Raw genomic sequence first — 12566 nt, forward strand, 5'->3', positions numbered from 1 at the left:
GTGGCCACCATGATATGAATCCGCCGCAAGTGCCCAAGACCAACCGGACCTGGTTCCTGACGATCTGATTTGATCTTTGGTCTAGGGCAGAACCGCTGCTGGCTGCCAATGCTTCACAACTTTCTCCACTGGTGCTGGACTCTGAAGAAGAGCAAGGAAGCCCAGTAGTACAGACTAGATGAAACAGATGATACTCATTTGTTTTCTGAGAATGTCTTTCAGCTGCAGATGATCTTAAAGCAATCTGCCCTGGTACACCAGCCTCTGATCCTTTGGCAGCCTATGCTCAGTAGTCTCCACCGCTTCCACCACCCGGGGGAGGTCGATGGGCAAGGGAGGAGGAAGGAATGAAAGAGGGCCAGGCTGGTAAGTATCAATTGCAGTTTATTCCAATCTCCTCTCCATTCTCCTCTGATCCCCCTTTTGCTTCTCTCTGTGGAGCCCTTCTGCTTCTCTCCCTGGAGCCATCCAGCAGCAAGCCATCCAACAGATCATCAAAGACAGAGACCTCATCACACAGTCTCAGTCTGGTACTGGCAAGACAGCCACCTTCAGTGTCTCAGTGTTCCAGTGCCCGGACATTCAGGTCCATGAGACTCAGGCTCTGATCTTGGCCCAGACCAGAGAGTTGCCCTTGCAGATCCAGAAGGGCTTGCTCGCTCTGGGCGGCTACATGAATGTCCAGTGTCATGCCTGCACCAGGAGAACCAACATGGGAGAGGACATCCAGAAGCTGGACTACAGGCAGCACGTGGTGGCCGGCACACCAGGGTCTTTGATATGATTCAACGCAGAAGCCTGAGGACAAGATGCCGATTTTGGACAAAGCTAATGAAATGTTGAATAAAGACTTCAAAGAGCAGATCTAAGAGGTGTACTGCTACCTGCCCCCTGCCACACAGGTGGTGATCATCAGCGCCATGCTGTCCCATGAGATCCTAGAGATAACCAACAAGTTCATGACCGACCCCATCCGCATCTTGGTGAACTGGTGATGAGGTGACCCTGGAGGTTCAACCACCAAGCAGTTCTTCGTGGCAGTGGAGAGAGAGGAATGAAAGTTCCACACTCTGTGTGACCTCTACAACACGCTCACCATCACGGAGGCTGTCATCTTCTGCAACACCAAGCAGAAGGTGGACTGGCTGACAGAGAAGATGCACGAGGCCAACTTCACCGTGTCATCCAAGCACCATGCACGGAGATATGCAGCAGAAGGAGCACAAGTCTATCATGAAGGAGTTCCTCTTGGGCACCAGCCCCATGCTCATCTCTACAGATATGTGGGCCCAGGGCCTGGACATCCTCCCCGCCCTCCCGTGTCCCTCATCATCAACTATGACCTGCCCACCATCCTGGCGCTGCTCATCCACAGAATTGGAGGTCGGGCCACTACAGCCACAAGGGTGTGGCCATCAACTTCAGGAAGAACAAATACATCCGCATACTCAGGGACGTGGATCAGTACTACTCCATCCAGATCGAGGAGATGCCCATGAACATTGCCGATCTCATCTGAGGGGCTGCTGCTTGCCCTGTGGATCCAGAGGCTGATTGCTGTCTGCACTTTGGAAGGCCGCAGGGGTTCTCTCAACCTGGTTTCAGGGGTACCTGGACATCCATCTTGTTTCACACGTATAAATAGTGTGTTGCGCTGCGTCTTTTTCATTAAACGTTGAAAAAATTTTTTTCTGATTCATTTCATTTTCATTTCATCATCCTGTTATTCGTTGATTGCCTCGAGCAGGCCCCAGTAACGTCTCTTTCATCCTAGCCCTGAGATTATATTCAAGGCTCTTTAGGAGAATGAGACCCATCATTGTTACTGGTATTTGGCATATTTGGTACGCCACGGGGAGTTTGCCAGACTCTGCCATGTGGGCAGGCTACATTCGATAGCCTGCAAGTTTGTCCAAAGTAGGAATGAGATAATAAGATGTCATAAAAAGATGTCCTGATAAGATGATTTGCGGCCGTGCGGTTCCGGGAGCTGGATTTTATAGTCTCTGAGTCTTGGCCGTTGATGGGATTACACGGCGCCAGGGGGCCAGGTGGTGGGTGTGACCCCCGCCTACTGGAATTTGGAGGATCTGGGTGGAGGATGCTCGACTCCAATCCGAGTAGGCTTGGAGATCTCGGCCCCAGAACCCGTGTGGCTTTGTCCCTCTGTTAGTACCTTCATGTGTGCGGAGAGTGGTCTCAGCATGGTGGTGGCTGGTCCTGGAGGTCTTCGGCTGCTGGAGCCCTGGTCGGGGCGGGGAGGAAAGCTGAACCCGCTCCCCTCCAAGGGGCCTCGGCGAGGAACAGCCAGGCGCGGGGGCAGAAGACTGCACTGTTCTCGTCCTGGAGCTGGATTTTATAGTCTCCGAGTCTTGGCTGTTGATGGGATTACACGGCGCCAGGGGGCCAGGTGGTGGGTGTTTCTGATTTCTTGCCATTTATTCAATCTCGTCTCACCTGTCTCAAACATTCTTTCTTCCTGGCCCCTCATTCCTAGATCACAGATTGCAGGATTCTGACTCTGATCCTCTGCATTCTCACTCACCCTTCTTTTCTGCCTCTCTCTGCTTCTTGCTCCAGGGACTCCCTGACTCTCTTTTTCTGCCTCTGATTCCCTTTCTGCATATAATAAGGATGGGCTGAAATGATAGGATTGTGGGTAGGGTGTTTGCCTTGCACCCCGCTGATCCGGGTTCGATTCCTCCCTCCCTCTCGGAGAGCCCAGCAAGCTATGGAGATTATGACATCTGCCGGGCAGGGCCTGGCAAGCTCCGCTTTGCGAATTCAATATGCCAAAAATAGTAACAACAAGTATCACAGACGTTACTGGTGCCTGCTTGAGCAAATTGATGTATAATGGAAGGACAGTGCTACAGTGGATATTGTGTGTGTGTATGTGTGTGTGTCTGTGTGTGTATTATGCTATTAGTATATTATATATACTTCAGTATGGGATTGTGGTACAATAAAGACAGTAATAAGAATTTTTCTTAACATTGTCTCAGTTTCATATAGTTACACAGTCAAATTCTATAAACTCAATTATTACAAGGGCATACTATTAAGAATACGAGTGAAATAAAAACAAATACAATAGCACAGCAGGTAGGGTGTTTGCCTTGCATGTGGCTGTCCAGGGTTTGATTCCTCCCCGCCTCTCGGAGAGCCCAGCAAGCTACAGAGAATATTCTGCCTTCATGGCAAAGCCTGGTAAGCTCCCTGGGATATATTCAATATGTGAAACATAGTAATAAGTGTCACAGTGAAAATGTTACTGGGCCAGCTCGAGAAAATCAATGAACAATGGGAAGACAGTGCTACAGTGCTACCTATTTTCCCATTTCACTGTTGAAGGACGAAAACAATAGTAATTTATTTTAAAACATTTAATGAATTTCATTATATATAAAGGTACACACAGAGGGTTGGGGAAAGAAAACTTAACTCAAATTACTTTTATTTGAAGAATTACAGATCTTGGTAAATTCATAAAGTAGTTGGCTATTGGTGTTGAGTGTCAAGGGCTTCAGCCAAAATAAAGAACTGCTCAGAAATGAAGAGAATAAAGCTTTAAAAAGTTTCATTCCAATGGCTGTGCTGAAGTAAGTATAAGCAGATATGCCCTAAGGGTGAGGGGTGTCATTAAAGGAAAGCAACAGATTTTTATATCTTTCCTACTAGTTACTCAAGTAATTATACTAAACAGAGTTTTGGGGCAGTAAATATTTATGGCCTATTGTGTAAAGTGTGACAGGCAGGGATACTCACCACTATACTAATGAGGATGGGACTGGTGTGATAGCACAGTAGTAGGGCATTTGCCTTGCACATGGCTGACCCGACCAACCTGGGTTCAGTTCCTCCACCACTCTCTGAGAGCCTGGCAAGCTACTGAGAGTATCTCATCCACATGGCAAAGCCTGGCAAGCTACCCATGACATAATCGATATGCCAAACACAGTAACAAGTTTAACATTGGAGACGTTACTGTGCCTGCTCAAGCAAATTGATGAACAATGGGAGGACAGTGACAGTGAAAACTGTGTAAAGCAGGATACCATAACAGAAGAATATGTGTTTAGTAGATGTCATGAAATACTGCTGAAGTAGTACAGACTGACTCTGTCTGGGGTTTTCTACCAATTCTCAATGAGCATAGGGTTCTGATAACTAAGTATACACTGAGTATGTGGAAACTAAAGAATACATTTCCTGGTTGAGATAATATGTGAGAATATCTGAGCACAATATATGAATATGTCTACGAAAACAACACCCTGGTATTTTGATTATAGGTACTAGAAAAGGTAGAAATAATTAAAGAATTTTTTTAAAGAATGCTTATGTAAATGACCTTATATTGTCATCCATACAAAAAAGAGAAGAAAATAAGGACAGATTATGCTAATATTCAAACAATTTGGTGAAAAGACTTGTTCTTCTCTATAGGACTGGAAATGAGTTGACTAAGCCCAGTTTCCCAGTTTTTCGGCTGTAAGTCTACATAACAAAAAATGTTTATCCAAGGGGGATGTACTTCTATTAAAATCTTTGGTAAATTTTTCTTAAGAAAAACTAGCCTTACGGGGCTGGAGCAATAGCACAGCAGGTAGGGCATTTGCCTTGCACACAGCCAACATGGCCAACACACGTTCGATTCCCAGCATCCCATATGGTCCCCCAAGCACAGCCAGGAGTGATTCCTGAGTGCATGAGCCAGAAGTAACCCCCGAGCATCGCCGAGTGTGATCCATAAAGAATAAAAAATAGCTGTAGGTGTGATTTGAAGGTGTATAAAACTCTACAAGTAAAAAAATGGTCTTGTAAATCAATGTCACCTAAATAATAAAATAATTAAAAATGAAGAGTTAAATGTTAAAGAAAAATAAGACTTTCACAGTCAGGGCTGGAACAATAGCACAGCAAGTAGGGCGTTTGCCTTGCACACAGCCGACCTGGTTGACCCGAGTTTGATTCCTCCACCCCTCTTGGCAATCTATTGAGAGTATCTCGCCCACACAGCAACGCCTGTCAAGCTACCGGTGATGTATTCAATATTCCAACACAGTAACAACAAGTCTCACAATGTTACTGGGCCTGCGCGAGCAAATTGAGGAACAATGGAAGGACAGTGACAGTGACGGTCTTTTTTGTTGAGAATAGTAAGCAATAACTAGTACCTCTAATTAAGTAAAAATTCAGATAAAGAACAGTTTTTTTCTCCCCTGATTCAGGTTAGGAGAGACATGTGTGGCACCCAAACAAAATTAAAATTCGATAGAAAACCAATAATAAATTACCTGAAAACATGCACAATGATTTTAAAGAAAGAAGTAAAGCATATGAAATCTCAATATCTTATTTGAACATTGAAGCTATTTGTATGACTTCTGTTTATCTAGAAAATAATCTTTTGCGTCTAGTTTAAAGTTATTTAGATACTAGTTTCTTCATTTTTTCTTTATATTAACTATTTTATCTCCAAGTACAAAATATCAGTTATAATATTTTTAAAAATATTACCACTACAAATACTTCTGTGTTTGTTTCCTTGAGAAAAAAAGATAGTAGAAATATGGAACATGAATGAATATCTGCGATGTTAATTTTATGTTTAAACCTTGAAATCCAAAGTGTAATCCTTTTTAAATTTATTTTAATATTTTTTAAAATGTAGGAGTACTGCTATTTATTTATTATTGATTAAGCTGATTGAATTGGGCATGAACTCCACATTACTTTAAAAAAATTAATTGAGTATCTCTGAGATAGACCACTACAAAGCTATTTATAATTGGGTTTCAGTCATAAAATGATTCCGCACCCATCCCTCTACGAGTGTACATTTCCTACCACCAATGTCTTGTTTCCCTCCAAACGTCCCCCAAGATCCTTTCCCCCACCTCCACCCTCCTTCTATGGGAGGAACTTTCTTTTTTGCTCTCTCTCTCTCTCTTTCTCTCTCTCTCTCTCTCTCTCTCTCTCTCTCTCTCTCTTTCTGTCTCTCTCTCTCTGTCCTTTTCCTTTAGTGCATTATGGATTGCAATACACGTGCTAAGAGGTCATGGTGTTTGTTCAGGGCATTCAGTATTTCATTGAATACTGAATATGGTAAGACTGAAATAGCTTTTCAATTGGGTGGCCGCTTTTGGGTGTGGATGTGACTGCTGAGGCTTCTGGAAGTACAGGGAGGTGGGGGAAGGTAGCCCATCTTGACCCTAAGAAAGCCTGGAGGTTTCAGTCACAAAACCTGCATAATAGAACTATCAGCAGATCATGTCTTGGTGAGGTCCTTCCTGAGACTGTGAAATCAGGCCAGGGGTATGGCAGCAATTTTGGGTTGTGGAAGCCAGCTTCTGCCAGGAGGTCTGCTTGGACAGGCACAAGGCCAACCTACCTGCCTTAAATGTACCCCTGTCCAGCTATCCATGGGTCCAAGAATAATTGTTGATTTTTATTTCTTTTGAAACTTATTCATGGGTCTCTGAAATAAGGCCAATAAATGTGCTCGTATAGCTGAGCCAGAGGTGGTTTGTGGGCGTAGCTCCCACATACCTAACTTTTGGCTGTTTAATTCCTTGGTAAACTCGGTCCCTAGTTGTTTGGCTCTAGCCAAAGGCACAGCAGAAATTTTGGGGTATCTGGAAGTCTGAAGGCACCATCAGGCTGCTGATAAACTCACCCCGCAGGTACAGGTTGATCTGTTGACAGCACCATACTCCCCAACGTGTAATCTTGATCAATATGTAAGATTTAACAATTTAAAACTGGTAGTGATTCTCCCTGTTTCAATCTTTTTTATAAAAATATTAAGATCATTCCATTAGTGCTACATTATAATTTTAATCACATTTTTTACAACTATATACACGCTGCTACAAACCATCAAGCTTCAATAGCCAAGGTGTCATAATTCAATCAATCCAATAAACCAGGAAGAAATTAAACTATGACAACTGGACCATAAATGTGAGATTAATTTACTTTCACTATAATATATCAGACATTAGCTATTTTAAGAAGTTGTATTCTATATATACAAAGTAGAAAGAACTGAGTAATGGAAATTTTTTATGTAAAGGAGGACATTTATTCTCAGTGATACATTGATTCCAGTCTTATATACTACTGAGACTTTATGAACTTTCCTAAAATCCTTATTAAAGTCTGGAACTTTATAATTTCCACGTTAGAAAAAAATGAAATTTTTGTAATAACCTGAAGAAAACAAAAATATTCTTTCCAAAAGAATATTTTTTTCTTGAATAGTTGATAGATGATTCTGGCATGTTAGATAGGTCATTAATTTAGAGTGTAGGTGCTTACAAATCTGTATTAACAGTTCATTGAGTTGTGTGATTTCTCAGGCCACAAAACTTACGACTAACCTTGATCTTGTATATTGGATATTTATAACTGGTAGCAAGAGGAACTTAACCAACTGAGCCTTGAGAACTGAACACAAACCTTGATGGTATTGACAAACACATACGAGTGCACGCACTGCTGACCATGAGGAAAGACTATCACTCTCAAGCTAGAAAGGAAGTAAAGTTTAAAAATGAATCAGGATGCTGATGACTTAGAAAACTGCACATGATGAAGTTTTTGCCCAAAATGCAAGAACTATACACTTTACTACAAGGTTAGTCATAGAAAGTTAGAAAAGAGAGAATAGTATCTGCAAATGTGGAAGAGCTGCTCAGCCAATAGAGAAATTAGGAGAAATACATTAAAGAATAATATTTGGTGTCAGTTTCTTGTATACAATTAAAACATGAGTTTATTCATACATGTCATTATAATCTTATCTATAACCACATCACATTCTTTAACAAAAACTTATTTTAGCACAATCTGAATTTAAAAAGTGGATTCACTATTCCTCACCAGAAGTGCTCCCTGACCACATAGCCTTGAAAAGCACTGAGCATAGCTGGATGTGTGCAAAAAAACAAGCAAACAAACAAAAAAGAGTAAAATAAAGTGTAGTTTGAAAGCATAGAATGGAAACTAATTTTTTAAATTTGTTTGGAAGAACCTTCCAACTGGTGTCTAGGAAGCTCGTGACCCAGTGATTCTTAGACAACTGGTTGAAAGTTCAAGTGGAGGATAAAAATGCAATGTTTCTTGATTTCTACATTGCTCGGGATTAAAGGGGACACACTGCAAAATGCTAGGGAGCCTCCAAGACTCCACCCAGGAACCATCAGTGTAATCAGGGACGATCAGTGATGTAGCAGTCATACTCAGGAGACCATCTGGTACTGTTCAAACTGTTGTGTTTGCTTCTCTAATTTATATTCTATGACCTGGTAGACTATATTGTATTTGATAGATGCTTGCTAAATGACTGCCATAAAAAAAGAATAAATTATTAAATTAAATTCAATGAATGATTCTATAATATTTTATTTACTTGGGATTATAGATTTTATTATACATATCTATTATCAATTAAATATTTATTTTGTGTAGATAGATATCTGAACAGTTAAAAAATAATGTGTAGGAGGCCAGACCAATAACCCAGTGGAAATGCACTTGTCTTGTACATGAACAACCAGATTTTGAACCCTGGTATCTTATATGGTTCCCGAAACCCTGCCAGGATTAAGTCCAGAGATCTACCATGTGTGTCCCACCTCACTGTAGACCATAATAAAACAAGATGAAATTTCTTTTAAAAACAATAAAACTAAAAAAATTTTCCCAAAAAAAAATTTAGGCAATTCTGTAACTAAGATACTCTAATCATAATAATAATCCAGGATACATCATTTAAATTATTTATGAAACTTTTCAGTAAAATCAAGGTTTACAAATAACTCACATTTCCAAGAACATATGACTAGACAAAAATACTTTGTTTGTAAGGCACCAAACTGTGAAAACCCCAGGAACTCTTGTGTTAAGCTGATCTTCTTAGAGATGGGTAGGCAATTTCCCCTCAGCCATAGTACTTCCAGAAGTTCCAGCAGCCAGGCTCAACATACCATAGTCACCATGTCAACTCATGTACAGGCCCTGACCTTCAGATTCAGAAATAAATCTTTGAAATAATGCAATCCAAGAAGCTGAAATTTATGGATATACTGGTCTCCTGGCTGAAAACTCTGGGGCTCCTCAGGAGGGGATAGGGCCAAGTCCCTTGCAATGTGGAATCCCTGACAGCCATATACACAGCCACATCCCAATACTGTCACCACACCAACAGCTTAGTTCTACAACTTCTACATGCAGTAAACCAAATTCAATCCCTGCCACCTATATATTTCCCAAGCCCCATCAAGACTGATAACTGAGCATAGAGCCAAGAGTATGCCCTGAACACTGCCAGGAGTGCCAAAAATACAAATCAAAGCCATAATTGAAAAAAAAATCAAGCACCAGCCCACCTCTGTGTCTCCAAAATACTGCCAAATCTTCCCAGGTACATAGGTCCAGGCTGAGAACCCATGGGCTGTGTAACCCCTTTCTGTGGAGCCACGTAAACTCCTTTTGCCAGGCTGCGTAAACACCTTTTACCCGGATGTTGTTAGAGGTGATCACACATCAACGGATGTTCTTGATTTCTCCAGGCGTCTCTCTCTTGCTGCCTGCATTCAGTGCTCCCAACTGCTTCCCCACCCAGAACAACTGTTGGTGTGGGCAGACAAAGGAGGAACGAAGGCCAAGCTGGTTGGTGATTAGTTGCCATTTATTCCATATCTTGTCTCTCCCAAACTCTCTCCACAACTTTCACAACTCTCTAAAACTCACCTAAAGCTTTCTCCAAGCCTTTCTCTAATTCACTCCACAACTCCTTCTTCAATTCCCACAGCCACTCTCTATGTCACTCTCTCTCCAATCCCGCAGCAATTCTCTTTTCAGTCTTTACAATTTGGACCACGACAGAATTTGTCCATGACCATGTTCTTAAGTTAAGCATTATGGCTATGCCTATTTTGATGCCAGTGTTGCTCATAGTTCAGAGCTTTTCCTGGGTCCAACCAATCCCTCATCAGGACCCTGCTTTTGGGGATCTAGGAAATAAGACCAACTGAGGTTTAAGTTGAGAGAGCAGATATCCAGGAGGTTATGTTATCTGGATTCAATTAACTCCCAAGTTTTAGGCTTCCCTTTTTAACTGTGTCCATATAGAAAGTAATTTCTCTGAAGTAATTAACTATGCAAAGGACATTAAGGAGAAGAGAAAAACAATATTTACAACTCAGCAGAGTTTTATCAGGAGGCAAAGGTAACTGACAGGTTGGGGGAGCAATCAACAAACCCAAGCTCCCTAGAGCCAAGTAGGAAGGGCAAACCAGTGTTATCCTACAATGGGCCTTCTCTGAATGGGTTCTGGCAGATATCCCTTTCTCCCTGAAGGCATGGCATCCCACATACACACCCAATGGCCTTGGATATAGAAAAGACTACTCAAGTGAACTTCATCAAACTGCTAAGCCACCATATTGTTCCAGCTCCACACATAGACACTGAACCACATGGATGTGCAATACCTCACATTTTTATAGTGGTAGGAGACCAATAGGATCAAAGAAAATCTGATGGGAAAGTTGCATAGATGACTACCAAGCTTAAACAATAAACAGTCTATACAATAAAACAGAGGGCTAAACAATAAAAAATAGGGCTCAAGTAGCACTAACTAGCACAATAGATCTTTAGATAATGACTTAGTAACATAATAGTGAGATATAAAAGTGATCGCAAATTGACTACTACCAATCATTTGATAATTCCATTCCATTTGTGCTTTAACAAATGATATGAAGTAAATTTGATTGTGTCTGCAAGGGGGAAGGCTGGGTGCTGGATGGGAAATTGGATATATTGGTGGAAGGAATTTCACACTGGTGGTGGGACTGGTATCCAAACATTGAAGGCCAGAAACAACTGTATTATGAATTTTGGTAAATCATGGTGTTATAATAAATATTAGTAAGACACAGATAAAAGCTGGGGATCTAGTTCTGAAGGCAGGTATACTTGCCTGACACACATGGAGTCCTAGTTTTGATCTCTGGAAACTTTATGTCTCCTGAAACACTGCTTAAGTGACCCAACAGAGCGGAAACAAGCTTACCCACAAAGAACAAAAACATAATAACAAAAACTATAAAGATATAAACTCTTAAATTTATAAAAGCATAAATTTCTAAGATAAATTTATAAGATAAAAATGGTAAGTGTTGGATATCAACCCTAACTGTTTTAGGATCCACCAGTGAGGTGAATTGCCCCTTTCCTTCTCCCAGAGAAGCGAATCATGCTCTGCTAACATTCCTAATTTGGTTAAAGTCTATCTTTAACCTTTCCTTTGTGTTGATCACTTGATCACTTGACATCCCATTATTCATCGATTCACTCGAGTGGGTGCCAGCAACATCTCCATTAATCCCTGTCACGTGCTAATGTAGCCCAATGGCATCTGCTCATTCTAGGAACACGAAGAGCCTCAAATCGATCGTTCAGGGTCTTGATGAAGAACTCTAATCATCTCATAGGTGTGCGGCCACGTTATCTTTTGATGTCCCATGGAATCCAGTCGATAATGGCTCTAGTCCAGGGGTCATCTCCAAATCTCATTACATGTCCAACCCATCTGATTTTTGACGCCTTGGCAAATGAGACAGCATCCCTGATTCTTGACCATTGACGAAGGTCGGAACTTCGGATTCTTTCTCTCACTTGAGTGAAGCATGATACTCCAAGCATAGTTCTTTTGATTCCTCTTTGAGAGAGCTGAATAGCGTTCTCATCACGTCTACATAGAGGCCAAGTTTCTGAGGTGTATGTTAATGCAGGAAGAACAGTGGAATCGAAGAGATGTGCCTGGAGCTGGACACAACCAGCTGTTCTCTTAGCTGTTTCTTCGACATTCTTGTAGGCGTTCCTAGACGCTCTCTTTCTCCTGTGCAACTCAGGTGACAGCTCATTCGTCATGTTGACTTCTCAACCTAGGTGCACATAACTGTTGCATACAGAGGTGTTCGTCCCATTGAGAGTGAATGGAACTTCAAGAACGAGACCATTTCTCATAAACATTGTCTTTGTCAGATTCAGCTGTAGTCCAACCCTTCCACACTCATGGTCGAAGTTGGCTAGCATTTGTGCCACTTGGCTGATATTTGGTGGCTTCAATGACTGCTTCAGTCTCAACAGAATCAAAGACCTTCTTTAAATCAATGAATGTTAGATAGAGCAGCATCTTGAACTCCCGAGAAACCTCAATGAGCTTGGTTATCATGTAGATATGGTTGATTGTGCTAAATCCTCTTCGGAAACTAGCTTGCTCGCATGGTTGTTCTTCATCTAGTGTTCTACTAATCCTATTCAGGATAACTCGAGTGAAGAACTTATAGACAACAGGCAACAGGCAGTTGGGGCAATAGTGATAGTTGCCAATGTCATAGATGTCTCCCTTCTTGTAAAGTAGTACATTCTTGCTGGGTTTCCATTGGGACGGAAACTTGCATTCAGACAGGTAGCGTGTGAAGAGCTAAGCCAGTGTATCTATGAGTACTGATGCAGGTTCTTCAGGTGTTTGGGTCTGACCT

The 12566-nt window shown here is 41.7% G+C and overlaps 1 pseudogene; it reads left to right on the forward strand.

Moving 5' to 3' along the window:
• Positions 1-228: 228 nt before the first annotated feature.
• LOC130028310 (eukaryotic initiation factor 4A-III-like) lies at positions 229-1519 on the forward strand (annotated as a pseudogene).
• The last annotated feature ends 11047 nt before the right edge of the window (positions 1520-12566 follow it).

The sequence above is a fragment of the Sorex fumeus genome, unplaced genomic scaffold (assembly GCF_029834395.1).
Source record: "Sorex fumeus unplaced genomic scaffold, SorFum_2.1 ptg000003l, whole genome shotgun sequence".
NCBI lineage: Eukaryota > Metazoa > Chordata > Mammalia > Eulipotyphla > Soricidae > Sorex > Sorex fumeus.